Below are 13,107 nucleotides of genomic sequence, written 5' to 3'. Positions count from 1 at the left end.
ACTAGCAGATCCTGTCAGCACTCCCTCTGGGGTCCCTGGATGTCAGCAGCATGCTGGAAGACCAGGCATAGGCTGGGACTTTGTAGACCACAGTGGTATACAACCATGGTAAAAACCAGGTTTGCTGTGCAAGCTACGTAGGAGAGTAGGAAAAACCTGACAGTCAGCTGGTGCTGGCCCCAGAACATCTCAAAGTCTTTGATGGGGTAGCAACACATGTTAGAGAAAGCATGTTTCTCATGAGTACAAAGAAAGCAAGACAGGTAACAGCCAGAAGAGGTGATGGTCCTGTAATAGGGTAGTAAATACTTTCCCTTCATCCAGGAAAAGGGATAAAATGTGATGCATTTCTGCCTGCTATGTGTTTTAGGAGCCTCTGATGGCGTATCTCCATGAGTGGGGTTTGCTCTTGCTCTGAAGATTGAAAAGAGCATCCTGACTCATTAGGACCAGGGCAATGGCAGCAGGCCTCATTGGTAAAACAAGCATTGTGCAAGGAGAGCAAGCTGTACTTGGTGGCAGAGGATAATGTGGTATGTGGTGGGATGGGATCAGCCAAGCGTGCCCTCCTGCTCTCACCCCAGACACAGCCAACTCTCTTCCATCCCCTATCTGTTCTCTGGTTCCTGTAGAGCTAGCACAAATGATCAAAGCAACCAGTCAAAACTCCTTATTCTTCCCTACAGACTATTGGTGGCAGAGATTTTGATCACTTTCAAGGGAAGAGGCAATTAGCAACTAACTGAATTAAGTGGAAGGTGCAGCGTTTGAGCTGACTTTCTGCTGCTTCTGTGGCTGCCGTGAAGATTACTCATACCAATGAAATAATTGTTTCCATAGCAACTAATGTACTTCATTGGGGAAGAACCGGAGACACAAATAACAAAGACAAAGGCCAAATCTATAATGCAAAGAGGCGTTTGCAAACAGAACAAATCACAGCGCAGCGCCTAGTGATGGCTTCGCTGTGTGCTGCCTCTGACACTGTATGGGATGGAGTAAGGGGAATTCCACAAGCAGAGGAAGGTGGGGGAAAAAATGGGCAGGGCAAGAGGCTGTGTGGCTTGGTACAAGGGCCGTAATCTCTCCTAGTGAGTTTAGGTGGCTGTTGCTGCGGGATGCCTTGCTTAGAAAGCTCACTTTAAAAGCATGGTGATTTTAAAGCTAGCCCTGTATGTGCAGAAGCAGCAAAGCAGGGATTACGTCTTCCTTTCACCTCTGTTGTGGGATCATAGAGTCATAGATTAGTTAGGGCTGGAAAGGACCTTAAGTTCATCCAGGTCCAACCCCTTGCCATGGGCAGAGATGCCTCACACTAGACCATGTCACCCAAGGCTCTGTCCAACCTGATCTTGAGCACTGCCAGGGATGGAGCATTTACCACTTCTTTGGGCAACCTGTGCCAGTGCCTCACCACCCTCACAGTAAAGAACTTCTTCCTTATATCTAACCTGAACTTCCCGACTTTACCCAGATGAATGATCCACAAGTTTTTTGCCTTATTCTGGCTGCAAGTCCTGTTTTTATAGCTCTGAAATTCAGTGATTCCATACACAAGAGCAAACCGCCTCCACCTGCCAGCAGCACCCTTCCTGTTGTTCCCTAAATTATAGGGACTGTGGAGGAATGTGCCCATGAGCAGCCTGGCCCCAGCCTACAGCGCCCTTGGGCATTACTGCAGGTCCAAAATAGGCTTTATGCCTCTCCAGCCTTGTGGAGTGCATTAACTACAAAGGTCTGAAGAACAGGTTGGGCGAGCAGCCACAAAGGCTGGCCTAGATGTGTTTATTCTTTGTGAGTTCACAGGGGGGGATACTCTGACCTCTAAAGTGTCCACACTCCCATAACCTGTTATGCAGCCACTGCACAAGAAGTGCTTGTTTTCTGCACCACATTTTTGTCTTCATCTTTGTACTGAGAGCAGAGTGAATGTGGCCAGGGAAGGGGATTTACCTGTGCAGCCATCCAGCACAAGGTCTTATTTAGATGTCAACTTCTGCTTGAAATGCACAAGCACAGGCTCTGAGCTCAGCAGGAGCTTATTTTGCTGTCATGGCTTGGTCCCAGCACCAGTGCATCCCTAAATGAGAGCTGTGCAGGCATCTTTGCAACCCCCTGGTCCAAATGCAGAACCAAGCACAGAAGGGTTGCAGGTCTGGTTTCCAAAGCTCCCAGCATCACTCAGAATCTCTCTGCTATGAACTTTCAGCTAAGATCATGGGGCTCACTCAGACATCAGCTTCTTGCCATGTTATTTCTATTTTCTTTGATTCCCTCCTGTTGATGGCCTCTCTGTCCCCAATCCCCTCTGATAAGAGAAAGAAATGAACTATTGATTCACATACAGCACTTCAAAGGGAGAGAGCCCACATGTCCTTTACTGCAAGTGGGAATAATCAGCCTTAAATGTTGTGATTGATGCTCCACCTGGGGCTGGTTTGGACCTAGGTGGGGTATTTAAGTACTGGCAGGGGGAGATAGCTTCTAATAGAGCAGCTTGTGGCTATGCAGCATGTGAGTTCTTCCTTCATCTTTTCCATGGCTTCAGGTCTCATAGTTGATTCAGGGACCTCCTGGCACAGATTGCTGTGTGGATTAGCTATTTTCTGGGTAAGGAAATGTTAATTTGACTGTTTCAGTTTTTCTCACTGTCATCTCCATACAGTCTTCAGGAGTGTGGGACTTGATCTTCCATGTGGGCCCTAAAATTTTCAATGTACTTTCCTATTCCTGTTTCACCACCTCCTTTCTCCCCCACTGATTATTCTATGAACATAATGATTTTTCCCTTTTCCTTGGCAAGTGCTTCAGGCTTGCTGCCTACCTCGCATTTGAGCCTCTCAACTCACTTTGTGTGCACCGCTGTGTAGCCCTGGGCTTGGGTTCTTATCTGGCTTCCCATCCCTGGGGACCCTTTGCTCAGACAAGGAATGGATCTTTCTGTGCCTCATAGAGAACCTGTAGCACCCATTCCTGGGAAGCTCTGCTCAGAGCAGACCTTGTGTGGTCTCATCCTGCAGAGCATCCCAGCCATGGCTCAGGCAGAAAGAGAAGGTGAGACAAGTGTGATGTGCTCCAAGTGGGGATTGTGCTTGAGGGTTGCAGCCCTTGGTTGAGAGTGACTTAGTAATGTGTTTCCCTGCCTACCAGAGATAGCCCATGATTTTGACCTATAAGACTTCTCTGGAGTATTGTGGAGCTTCGATGCACAAGGTGCTTGCAGTGCCTGAGGAGGAAAGTACTTGAAGAGCAGCCAATTAGCTCGATATAATAAGTCTTAAATACTTCCCTTGTCATCCCCCTCTTCTAGCTGGTGCTGGTCTTTGTGCTCAGGCATGCTTTCAGGTTTCTATAGGCATTCACTCCAGTTTCTTTGCCTGTGTGATTACTTATAATTCCTGTTTAAATTCTTCTCATTTTCACAGTGTAATTAGGCAGAGGAGTGGCTTTTGTTCTGCAGTCAGAAAGCAATTAGCTGTGCTTTTTGCTTCATAGTTGTTTTTTAATAAGGGCTTTGTTGATGGCTTTTGTCCTCAGTAGAAAATAAGGGCTGAGGCATTTATGTGCTGGAGGGGCTGCTCTGCCCTGGTGAGATGCAGGACCTGTGGAGGTGGCCCAGAGATGCTCCTTATTGCATTCCCGTTTTCTCCTCACTGTAACCTTTCACTTGCCCTCAGGGTTGAGGCAACTTGCAGAAGTTTCACCCAGGGATGGGTTTGCTCCCTTTCCCTTCTTTATGATGCCAGTATTTGATTCTCAGGTATTCCCTAGCACCTTCCTATGGGGCTGAGGTATCTGCCTCTGGCAAGCCCTGTCCCTTACTCCCATCTGTGGCCATGTGCCATCTATTGAGCTCCTGTCCCAAGGTGTTTGGGCATGGGTTGCATTGTGCAGTTGGTGCCAGCACAGCTGAGGATGGAGACCTGTGCAGGAACTCATGCTGGTAATAGGCAGCTCCCTAGGACAGAGAAGATACGCTGTGAAATCCAATTGCTTCCAAAGCCACTTGTTATTCTGTAAGTGACAGCAGCATCCACATGGTTGTGAACGGAATGTGTACAGGCCTGGCACTTAAATCCATCACACCAGGACACGTGTAGCTGCTCTGTCCTTTGCAAGTCAGGGGCAGCCAGGTCCCCTGTGTCCTGTAAAGAGGCAGATTCAAGTGAAGTATTCATTTCAAATGAGGAGTAGTGAAAGAGTCCCCATTTGTGGCTGTGCTAATGCAGCCAAGCCGATACACTGGGGCAGAGAGCACCAACTCCATGCAGTGGGTGCAGGGAGCAAGGCACCATGGCAGAGCTGTGCTGAGCACCAGCCTGTTTCTTCTCTTGTTGAGCTGACAGGGAGGGACGAAAGCAAAGGAGTGGGGCTGGCTACTCTGGGAAGCACCTCTCTGGGCAGCACAGCCTGGGTGTTCTGGGTTTTAGACTCATAGAATGGTTTGGGTTGGAAAAGGACCTTATGATTTAGATCCAACCTCTTGCCATGCACATGGCCCCCTGCTTCACTGTGATTCGTTTTGCTGGCTCTGCTCCCTGCAGGTAAAAGCACAGCTTTTTGCATGCAAGTTCAGGCCATTCTTGCTCTATGCAGAAGAGATCTGCATCCCCCTTCTTCCTTCACAGCTCTCATTTCTACCCCGTGACCTGCATCTTCTGCCCATAGTTTCCATCCTTTATCCACTGCAGTAGGTTTAATTGCGGTGTAGGTATGTGCACCCATGTAGTGTTTTGCAGCAGTATCCCATAGAGATTGGTGGAAAAAGAAAGCAGAGAGTGCCCACATCCTCCATGGGAGCTGGAGAGGGTGCTTGAGGTGAGCCCTAACAGCATCTGGGACATCCCTGGCACACATGCCCACCTCTGCCCACAGCTGATCTCACTTCATCACTGCATGGCTGATGGTGGGAGCTGGGTTTGGCTTTTCACAAGGCAGCTGGGTGATGGGAGCTGCTTCACCCACCAGCATGGGTACAGCTCTCCCACTACACCCACAAGCATGGGTACAACTCTCCCTGCTACACCTGCCCGCCCTGAGTGGCTGCTGGGATTAACTGAACACTTCCCCTTAAGGAGCGCTGTCAGCACCATTAGGCAGAACACAAATACAAGGTGTCGTGCCTGTATTGGGTTGCTCTCTGCATGAGCAGTGCTAAGCCAGGTGGCTTTGGGAAAGATGCAAGATAATGACATGTTTAATATTCCTTCAGGGGAGCTTGGCGTGAGGCAGATGTCCTGATGGGGAGGGCAGACAGCCACTGCCAGCACAGCATCCCACAGGGGCTGGTACAGCATGAGGACAAGGTGCCGATGGTCGCTCTTGCCATGGGGAGCTGGAGCTCTCCCTCTGCACTCTGACCCCATAGAGCTGCAGCTGAGGCTAGGCAGGGATGTGTCCATGACAAACCACCCAAACCATCCTCCCTCTGGCTTTTTCTTCTCTTTAAGGTTTGTCAGATAATGGACACAGTTGTCAGTTCAATGTTGGACTCAATGTTATGAGTGGCAGGTACTTTCAGATGAAGATCATTTGCATGTAATAACACAAGGATCCATCTGTGGACTGGCTCTCCTGGAGAATAATGACATCTCTTGCTGTGCAGGGAGCCAGGACAAAACCCACTCCCTGTCTGTAATCCCCTGGAAGCCACTAAATAGCACTTGAGCAGGGTGTAAGCGGGGCAGGGCTATGTGCCAGACCTCTCCCTGCAGCAGAGGATGCTATCCCAGATGCATTATTCAACAAAAGGTGTCAGTCCAGCTTTTTGCACTTGCTGAAAGCAAAATCAGAGCCATTTGAAGCAGGCTTTTTGGAAACTAAAATGATCTTCACATTGTACATCTCCTCCAGTAATGCCAGCATTAAATTTTCTCAAATTCTGAGTCAGATGGCAGGAAAAAGGATAAAAATGTAATTGGCTCAAAAATCCTAACATTTAGGAAAGGATCACAGTGTCAGGCTGGTTTTTTTCTGCTGTCTCTAAGCCTTTAAGACACTCTGGAGCTGTGGTTTTGTGTGGGGGTTTGCAAGGAGCCATAGAAATTTCCTGTTCCTTTATGTTTTAAAAGGCCAGTGCTTACCTGCAGTCAGCGTCTGGCCAGCAGAACACTCATGCTGCTGCGGGGCCCCTTCCTTCACCACTTAATGTATCTCCTCTAATGACTAAAAGCTGAGTCCTTATCATGATAACCAGCAGCTGAATGTAAAATGAAGAGAAGCAAACCTGCCTGTTCCCTGATGCTGGTGAGAGAAGCACCAGTCATTGGTGCAGCATTTCCCCACCTGGGGCTTTCGCATCCTGGTGTCCTCTCGCTCCTCTGGGTGCTGGTTGTGGTGGGGATGGGGATGTGGCAGAGGTGCTGCCTCCTGTCTCCCCCTGCCCACAGCCAGGACCACTTCAACCACCCTGCTCTCTGTCTGTCAAGGGAGCTGTCTCCTCATGCTCAGCATCTTCTCATGGCAGCTCCTGACCATCTGCCTGCTCGCTTGTGCTGCATCCCCCTCATAGAGGGGCTCCCTGAACCTCTGCCCTCACTCCTGCAGCAAACCAGCCCTTATGATGAGGCAGCACCTACCCACAGCCACAGGCTGGAGCTTGCACAGGATCACTGCCTCTGCGAGTGAAGACACAGCAGAAATTGAGTCTTATCCATAGCTGGTTTGTGAATGTACCATCGGCTTTGGGAGTTCATATAGGGCAGTATCTCGACCCATGTGTGCTGCAATAGTGGTGCAGATGTGCTGTTTATAAGGCATCATAGCATTTGAACAACTCCAGCGCTTGTGGATGAAACCATATCTGGCTCGACTCGCGGATGATAAGACATGTTGAGGTGTGTTTTGGGGATGGGTTTTTATTTTCTGTTAAAAATGAAAAGGAGGATGATGTGATTGGAAATGTCAGGCTCTGTGTGGTGGGGGCGGGATGCCTCGGATTTCTCAGCCAGAGTAAAACTGTGTTATTGAGAAGCTCTAAAGGCAGACAAGCTGAAAATATGGGGTATTTTAAACAGCACACGAGAGGTTTACAGTCTGTCACATGCATCTAATTGGCTTTATTATATGTGCAAGCTGATAGCCTCCAAATATGTGCTCGATCGTTCATCCCCTGCTGCTGCACAGAGCTCATTGCCTCCTGTGGCTGCTGCTGTGCTGTTGGCCAGCTCTGCTGCGCCTCTGCTCCAGCCACCTCTTCTCAGCATCCCTCCTTGGGGATGGAGACCCTTCTCACTGTACTGCACTAAGACTGTGAGTGCTGTGCAGAGAGAGGAATGGTTCTTCTGGAAGAAGCATGATGTGAGGGTAAGTTAATGAATGATGAGAGAAGCGAAGCCATTGGCTGCAGGCTGCTAGATGTGCCACTGCACCAGGGGAAGGATCACCTGCAGGTGCCAAAGAGCGTTTTTGGGCCAGCAACACGCAGTGCAGCCACCTCTGTGGCTGTAACCTCCTTTGCCCACCCACATTTGCACCCCACAATTGCATAAGGCAAAGTGCAGCCCTCTCCCATCTAACCTCTCAGGGGGTCCAAATGATCTGAGATAACCCAGCTTCCTCAATAGACTGTTTTCCTCCAGGACACTTCTCTGGAGCTGTTTCACTGAAATCATACTTTTTATCTAAATTGTCAATGTCGGTGACTCCTGCTTTTGAAAAGAGAAGTTCTTAAAAAAACCTTCCTTTAAAACACCTTTTTATTCCAAGAATGTGTTTCCTATTGTGAAGGAGATAATGCAACATTGTGAAGAGCTGGAAGGAAATGTACCGACTTTGTTGAAATAGAAGACTTCCAAAATGGGTTTTGGTTTGAAAATATGGATATGATTCTTATTCTTTTACCTTGGGGCTTTGAAAAGAGTAAAGGAAACATCATCATGGTTTAAACTTCCCTGGTTTGGACTAGAAGGCAGGAGTGTTTTCCCTTCTGCAGGAGAAATAAATGAAAGCCAGCAGAGCCTGTGCCAGCCTTTCCTGTGACCCACAGCCATGGCAGCACTGAAGTGCAGCAGATCCTGGGGTGCAGTGTGAGGAGTTAATCCTGCTGTTGGAGCAGCAGAAGGGCTCTCTGTCACACAGATGCTCCCTGGCCAAGGTCTCCATGCTGGGAGGTGCAAGATGAGGAGTCAGGCCAGGCTCTCGCAGAGGTGAAATGGATGTGGAAGGTGTCTCTGGGCCTCCCCTGAGAGATGGGGTTCATGTCACAAGTGCTCCAGAGCAAGGACCTGGTGTGAGATGGGGTTCATGTCACAAGTGCTCCAGAGCAAAGCAAGGACCTGGTGTGAGATGGGGTTCATGTCACGAGTGCTCCAGAGCAAAGCAAGGACCCGGTGTGAGATGGGGTTCATGTCACAAGTGCTGCAGAGCAAAGCAAGGACCCGGTGTGAGATGGGGTTCATGTCAGGAGTGCTCCAGAGCAAAGCAAGGACCCGGTGTGAGATGGGGTTCATGTCACAAGTGCTCCAGAGCAAAGCAAGGACCCGGTGTGAGATGGGGTTCATGTCAGGAGTGCTCCAGAGCAAAGCAAGGACCCGGTGTGAGATGGGGTTCATGTCACAAGTGCTGCAGAGCAAAGCAAGGACCCGGTGTGAGATGGGGTTCATGTCACAAGTGCTCCAGAGCGAAGCAAGGACCCGGTGTGAGCTGTGTGTGCAGTGCTCTGCATGGAGCCCGTCTGCTCCTGTGTACCCAGGGCTTGTGCAAGGCACGGCCTCAGTGCTTTCCCCTGTGGCAGATCACCCCGATCAGTGTGAAACCAACAGCCTGGCTCACTGTGGTGAGGGGCTGTGGTTCAACAGCCCTTTACACTGGTCCCTGCTGGAGCCCTTCATCCTGCAGGCTGGCGAAGAGCGAACCGTTCCCCACTTACCACACTAGGAAGGCTGACACGAGCCCAGAGAGCCAAGGGCAGCATCCCTGGGAAAAGAGCCCTCTTTTATTAGCTAAGGACAAAATGTGCATGTTCTGAGAGCCCAAACAGTGCTCAGGGCTGCGCTTGCTCCACATCTGCACCCCAGGAGAGTGCGGCTGTCCTGACCCATCCTGACCCACAGCACAGTGTGAGAGGGGTGCCCGGGGCAGGGACCATGCTGGGCCCTTCTCTGTGCTTGGTGAAAGCCTGGCAGGCTTTGAAGCTGTGCGAGCATCAACCCCTGGCAGCGCTCCCGGGTAAGATGGGGACATGGTTGTTGGGGCCAGGCAGCGTTCTGATGGGAAGACATTCTTTGTGCGAGGAAAGCTTCCAGAGCAGCTTCCTCCCTGACTCTCTCCTTTTCTGTTTTGAAGGTGCTGCAGAGAGATGCCCGTGCTTTCAGGAGTCATCTTGGCTGGGAGTTAACTTGAGGCCAGGCTGAGCAAATCTGCTGGAAGTGCCTTGGCAGGTCTCTTATCTGCCTGGTGCTAATCCCTCCAGATTGAGAGAGAAAATGAAGCAAACCTCACATCTTAATGACCAGGATTTGCTTATCGTGGTTCCTCTTTCCCAGGGCTTCCTGATGGCTTTCCCCCTCGCCTGTTGGGAAAGATACCGCTACTGCAGTGCTGAAGTGGGCAGAGCAGAGTGACAGTGGCTAATGCTGAGTCAGACGTCACACTTTAAAGGAGCTGTGCCAGAAAGGAAGGAACAAAATCAAGTGGACAAAACCTGATGTGAGGCTCAAGGCGTCTCCTACCTCCTGTCTCAGTTTCCCCTCTGGGGTGGGTTCACACTGGGTGCTTTTATCTGAAGCTTGAACCAGGGGCTGGAGGGCAGCGCTGCGCAAGGGGATCCATGCTGGGATGACAAGGGCTGAGTCTGGAGCTCAGAGCAAGCCCTGCACCCATCACACCCCTCCTGGGCAGGAGGGAAAGGCTCGGGGATGCCCTTTGTTTATCCAGAGGTGATTCTTCCCAGTGCAGTGTTAGCAGCTCTCTGCCTGTTAATGCATCTGTGGTGAAAGCTGCCTGCCAGACACACAGGCAGGGGGCACAGGGATGTACTGGAGAGCAGCCTGGGGCCATGAAACTGGAGCTGCTTTTAACCCTGCTGCCCTCTGCAGAAGGGCCCTTTCCAACAGCAACACCAGCTCCTGTGTGCTGCATCCATCAACCTCAGCCTGATGTGCAGACAAGCCGCCTTCTCCCCAGGCAGGGGGAAGCTGTGGGCTTCTCTCCCCCATGGGGTGAGCCTGCCGCTGGTCTTGCTGTGAGGAAGAGCATTAAAGAAGCTCCCCAGTGTCCAGACCCCACTTTGGTTTATGGCTGTGGAGAGCCCAGTAACGTGATGCTGGCACTGGGCATCATTGGGTGCTACAGAGGAATCTGTGGGCATCCCACATTAGCTGATGGGGGAAAAACACTGCATCAGGCTTTAGGTGTCCTCTTGAGCTGTGAGCATCGTAGGAATTAGTAACAAGAGGCCAAGCACAAACAGCATCGCCAAGAAAAGCAGAGGGAGTACGAACAACACTTAGCTTTAAGGGCAATTAATACTTTCAAACACTTTAGTGAATACCACCTCATTAATCCCACTCTCAACAAGCAGTTATGTTCACTGTGACTTTGTGCACTGCCTTCAACATTGCAAAATCTACCCCGTTTCACTGCAAAATGAACATCCCAATCTTCTAGTGTTTGACTCAGTTCCTGATTCAGGATAGAATTCAACCAAAAAAGGCAAAGCAGTCCTTTCTTCAGCATCCTGCTTAGAGCAGAGGTGTTAGAATAGGCTGGCAGTCATGGTCCCATCCTCTTTGTTATCTGGCCAGTACCTCGGTGAGAGAGGAAGAAATCAGGTGTAAGGAAGCTGCACCATGACCTTGCAGATGGGCGTGTTCAGAGGAGATGGAGAAAGACCCATGTTTGTACCAGCACCACTGCAAAGGGTGCACAGCCTCTTGCCATGCCTTGGTTTCCCTGTGTGTAAAACACTGCTGTGTCGCTGCTTTGTTGTCGATGTGCATCACCATTGTGCTCAGGGATGACAGGTAAGCAGATCTCATTTGCACATAATGATCAAAGCTCCTGTATTAGCAGAAGTCAGATCAAAAAAGGCCAAAGTTCCGTGGGTTTCTCATCAGTATTCCCGTTAATGACTGCAGTTAACCCCCTTTGCCCTCACTTAAGATGGATCTGGCTTTTTAGGTGCTCTTTTATAGGCCTTAATTACCTATACATTTCCTCTTGTCCTGGCCTGGAGGTCTGGCACATCTGAGCAGGCTTGCTGTTGTTTGTCTTCGCTTCCATTCACACTGTGTTTGCTGTGTCAGCCAGAGCATCAGTCAGCCCAATCCCTGCTGAGGACCAGGGCTGCTCCCCCAGCCCTCCCTGCACTGCAGAGCAGCTCCCCGGGGCTCACCTCTGCTTCAGCCCCGCAGTCCCTGCACTGCAGTGCAATGGGGAGGCATAGAATCATAGAATAGTTAGGGTTGGGAAGGACCTTAAGATCATCAAGTTCCATCCCCCTGCCATGGGCAGGGACACCTCGCTCTAAACCATATTACCCAAGGCCTCGTCCAACCTGGCCTTGAACACCTCCAGGGATGGAGCATTCACAACTTCCCTGGGCAACCCATTCCAGTGCCTCACCACCCTCACAGGAAAGAATTTCCTCCTTAGATCCAATCTAAACTTCCCCTGTTTAAGTTTGAACCCGTTACCCCTTGTCCTATCACTACAGTCCCTATTGAAGAGTCCACCCCCAGCATCCCTATAGGCCCCCTTCAGATACTGGAAGGCTGCTATTTGAGTCCCTTTCCCTCCTTGCCCCTATTTCTCATCTGACCTGCCTTTCTCATGCACTGTGATTCAGTTCAACATGTTTGCTGTTTTATGAACACAAGTTGCTCATACGACACATCTCAGCTGGGCTGAAACCCTATGGGGGTGTTTTGGGGGTATTTTCAATGCAGACAAATGGGCTCTGGAACAGGAAGAGGGAAACAAAACACTTCCAGAGTCGCTCAGCTGACGGCAGCCTAAAACCTTGCAAGGATCCTTTAGAAGCGCTGCTGCTGTTGCACATGTGCAGAGCAGCTCTGAGAGCAGCGTGTCGCAGGGAGGCTCCTCTGCGGCAGGAGGAGCAGTCGGGATGGAATCTCTGTGTGTGTGCAGCGTGGGCTGTGCTGGTCGCAGGACCTGTGAGCATCCCTCCGGGCAGGCTGGAGTTGGGATCCTGCATGCCATAGATGTGTATTGGCGGAGCTGGAGGAATGGAGCTGAAAGCACCATCAGCAGACTATGGCTATTCCCACATCACAGAGCTGACAGCCCTTTCTTTACACATCTGGAGATGTTAAGTGAATTACTTGAATCGACAAGCATCCACAGGATTGCTGAGGTTGGAAGGCAGGGCTGATGGTGTCCCATTCAACCCCCTGCTCAAAACACAGTCAAGAACACGTTGGTCAGGGCCATATCTAGCTGGGGTTTGAGTAGCTCCAGTGATGGAGGCTCTACAGCCTGCTCCTGTGTTCAAACACTCTCACAGTAAAACAGCTTTTCTTATGTTTAGGTACAATTTTCTGGCCTCATCTTCTGCTTCCTGATCAAGTGCTCTGCAGCAGGCACCCCCAACTGCATCACCCAGGGCAGTCTGCCTTCCAACCCAGATACTCTCAGAGGCTTGTTCTATGTCCCAGGGCAGAGCTCCACGCGTTCCTGCTGCTCCCTCACATAAAGAACAGCTCCCTCTCCTTAGTTCCTCCTAGTGGAGCTCTCCCTGTGCATGGAATGAGCAGGGATTTGGGGAATTAAGATCACAAGTGTCACAAAAACTGTGGCAAAGTGCCATGGGAACAAATGGGCACAGGGGCCCTTCAGCTCCAGCGCTGGACCTTGCTACCTTACCCAGTCTCCATTTGAGCATGCAATTGCATTTCACATTGCAAAGGAATCCACTCCGACAGCTGACGTCTGGCTCTCAGTTTCCCTCGCATCTCCTTCTGTTTTCTCTCTTCCTCTGGACTCTCATTCATGTCTTATATTTAACTCTTCCCTTGTTTTCTGACAGTTTTGATAGCTGCTCAAAAATGGCCGTGTTCCAAACATTGTGTCTGCTTGTGTGGTGCCTGTATTTCCCTGCCAGATTTTGCCTCCTCTAAGTAGGATGCAGCTTCATGCAAAGGGTGC

Source organism: Neopsephotus bourkii, unplaced genomic scaffold (genome assembly GCF_033783945.1).
Source record: "Neopsephotus bourkii isolate Nb327-2 ecotype Australia unplaced genomic scaffold, CSIRO-AGI_Nbou_v1 NB_1060, whole genome shotgun sequence".
Classification (NCBI taxonomy): Eukaryota; Metazoa; Chordata; class Aves; order Psittaciformes; family Psittacidae; genus Neopsephotus; species Neopsephotus bourkii.
This window is presented reverse-complemented; position numbering follows the sequence as displayed.